The sequence below is a fragment of the Silene latifolia genome, chromosome 1, assembly GCF_048544455.1.
Source record: "Silene latifolia isolate original U9 population chromosome 1, ASM4854445v1, whole genome shotgun sequence".
Lineage (NCBI taxonomy): Eukaryota > Viridiplantae > Streptophyta > Magnoliopsida > Caryophyllales > Caryophyllaceae > Silene > Silene latifolia.
The window spans coordinates 73,097,179-73,100,626 of NC_133526.1; the positions used below are offsets into that span (position 1 = coordinate 73,097,179).

General features: G+C 34.9%; 1 long non-coding RNA gene across 1 annotated transcript; it reads left to right on the plus strand.

The window, feature by feature from the left end:
• The first annotated feature begins 833 nt into the window (after positions 1–833).
• On the plus strand, positions 834–3,191 carry LOC141592858 (uncharacterized). Its single transcript, XR_012521243.1, has 3 exons — positions 834–996; positions 1,096–1,203; positions 2,994–3,191. It is a non-coding gene; the product is annotated as an uncharacterized LOC141592858 (long non-coding RNA).
• The last annotated feature ends 257 nt before the right edge of the window (positions 3,192–3,448 follow it).

The window sequence follows — 3,448 nt, forward strand, 5'->3', positions numbered from 1 at the left end:
TTTATTTCCGTAAGGTATTCCTTTTTCTTACTTTTGTTCCAAGTTACTAAGCCGTGTTTAAATCATAATTAGTAAAGATAGTATTTTTATTATAGAACTTTAAACTAAAAGTTTGAAAATGCTTTTATGATTTGCAATGGTTTTAACATTAGTGAATGTTAAATCTTGTTGTTGGTGACGTCCCCAATAATGGATTTTCTCATTTATTGGTGTAGAAATATTTTTATATCTTGATATGAATATGGATGTTCTTGTCTGATCAACAAGAGTATCACCGTTTCATTAAAAAGATACCTATATTTTCTTATAACTATAATTTCTCCTTCTAAGTTTCGAGGACGAAACTTTTTAAAAGGAGGGGTGATTGTAACGCCCCGTAAATTTCGGACCGTTAATATATTTCAGAAATAATTTATTAATCAAAATAAAAGTGATAATTAAGTATTTAAAGTAAAAAAAAAATAATTTAAAGAAATATAATTTTATTATATTTTGAAGAAAAGTATTTATTTTGATAGTTTTGAAATGTTTAAAAATAGTTTAAACCGTGTAAAATCTTTTATTTCGAAATAAGGGCGTATCGGGGGGAAAATGACAATTCGTTTGAACGTTGGGTAAACGAATTTGGAAATGGGTCATGTGAATACTCAATTTTATTGTAATCTCGTGTTTAAAAACTTTGGACTTGACGGAATTTGCGTTTGACTTACGGATTTAATTATTTTTGAAACGAGTCAAAACCGACTCGTTAAAAATCCCGACTAAAAATCCCGCACGTAATTTTTCCTCCTTTCTTTTCCTCTTACACGGCTCCCCTCCCCTTCTTTATTCACTTTTCTGATTTTCTTGTTCTTGGTTCATCATCATCAACGTATCAACCAAAAACAAAACACCATTCTCACAAATCGAGCTATTTTGGCCATAAAATCTTCGTTTCTTGTCCGTTTTTCGCGAAATTTACCTTTCCGGAATCCCCTCGCCACGATCTACAACTTAGTATGTTCTAATTTCAATTTTCATTAAGTTATTTTAAGACCAAATTTCGGTGATTTCGGTTTTGTGCTTAATTTTTGTGTTTTTTTATTGTTTAATTAGGTGAAGGATTGGAAGACGAGTTCGGGGACTCGTATATTGTAGAGGATAGCGGTTAGTTGTGGTTAGGGTTTCGGTTTTGAGGACTAATTGCTCATTTTCTAGCTTAAGGTAACATATTTCGAGCTACTCGACGAATTATCGTCACATGTTTTTGATTTTTGTATGTTTGGTGAATTTTTGTTTGGGTAGTAATTTTTCACATGTTAAACTTAGTTGCATGCAAGCTTAATTTGTGCCTTTTGGTAGTTTAAATTATCAAAGTTGAATTGGGGACGATTAATTAATTTTCAGACGGTCTTATAATGTATAAAAATGAATAAAAAGAGGAGAAATGGTCCGGCAGCGGGCCCGGCAGCAGCCGGCAGGCCGTGGCAGGCCCGTGGTAGGCCCACGGCTAGCCCATGGTTGGCCCGGGTCGGTCCGTGCTTGTTTCGCGGGTTTTCGTGCAATCTTGGTCTTTCCGGGTTAATTAATATTAGAATAGTATAAGTAACAAAAGGGTAGTAATTTGAATTGAAGCATACTAGTAACAAATATTATGTTAACGGAAAAATTGTGCTTATATTAATAGTTATCACATGTTAGGATAGTTTACAAAATGAAATTGTAATTAATAGGCTCAAAATGAATTTTATAGCTATAATTGTAATGCTTTGTTGATTGTGCCGAAAACTGAGCCTTAGTCCCTTTGACTGATGCGATGTCAGTTAATTGAGTGATTGGTCAGCCGCAATTTGACCCGTACCTGTCGCAGGGCTGGGGTTGCGGGTAAAAATTCGGTTGAATGAATTAGATAACCGGCCTTTTTCTTGTTTTAGGCCATTTATTATATTTCTATTTCACATGTGTAATTAGTTGAATTTAAATAGTTTCTTATTTAGTTAATTGAATTTAAATAGCTTCTTATTTTGTAGTAATGGCCCTAGTTTCCCCTAAAGCCTTTTATATTGTTATAATTGCTAGGATTGGAAATTAGTATTGAATTCTTATTGAGGAACTGCTGGGATTGTATCTTTGTAAATAGACATTTATATAGCTTTCACATGATAGAATGTTAGAATTTATGTTGGTAAGTAGGACTTTTTGCCCTCTTAAGGTTAAGTGGGTGTCTTACTTGACTTATGTGGTGAGTTTTGGGTGGTGTGGGCTAAAATATTCAAGCTGGGACTAGCTGTGACTAGGTCCTAGGTGAGTATTTCGGCCTTCATCATAGATAGGTCTTTATAGTCTCTGACGAGTATATGTTCACTGCTTGATAGCCTTTGTGTTCCTGACTAGTGGATGTTTATCCAAGTTGGGGCATGACCTCAGGTACTAATTTTGATAGTATGGGGTCAGCTTAAGCACTAGCCGACCCTTCGGTGGTGTCCTTAGGGTACTCACTTCACTTTGTTTTAAAAAAAAGTTGTGAGTCTTGGGTGCGGTGGTGTGTATCCGCATGTCTAGGTCTGCGCAGATTTTAGGCTAGGGTTGTGTTGTCTCTTGGCCATGTTTTCTTAATAGTAACCGCTGAGCCAAGATACCGGTTCGATTACCTTCCCTACCTCGTGGTATAGACTTGAGTTACAAAGTGACTATTGACCGTACTAAGAACTTATGCCTGTCTTTGATATATTGCCCTTTCTTGTATGGTGATTTTATGAACTGTAATAGGTGAGATGTAAGCCGATTCTGATTGATAAAGTTTGGATTACTATTTGTTATCTGATTCACATGATAGTTTAGTTTGGTCAGTTTAGGGGTCATTTGTTAGAATACATGATAAGTAAATGGTTTATCAAATTGTTTACATGTTACATTACATGTTACATTAACTTTGACGATTCGTGGCTGGGAGGACTCGAAGTTACTCCCCACTGAATTGTGGCTTTCGTGTTTGTATAAAATGTGATTGACAGGTTGTTGATGCTTAGTTGGGGGTCACAGACGGCTAGTGAGCAAGGAACCTTGGACCTAGTTTTGGTTATTCTATTAGTAAACCTTTTATACTTTTGGTTTGTATATAATTTGAAGGGACATATGTCTCCCTTTTTATTTTTGGTTTGTATCCATATATATTTTCGCGTCTTTAGTTATATATGTAAGTTAGTTTATCAGCTGTTGCAGGGTTATGACACTCTTCTTGAGTTGGAATTGGTTGTGAATGGTTTAGTTAGAAAAATGTTTTGAAATTGCAGGTTTTTGGACTAGTTGAACCATTTACAAACATATCCTACCAGTTTTTCTGTAGATTTACGTGTTTACTTTTCCGCGTTAAATGAGGGTGTCACAAAAATATCCAAACACGAATATAATAACTATTAACGTTTTTGGTAATGCATCAAAGCGACAATATTTACATAAGGACTCTTAA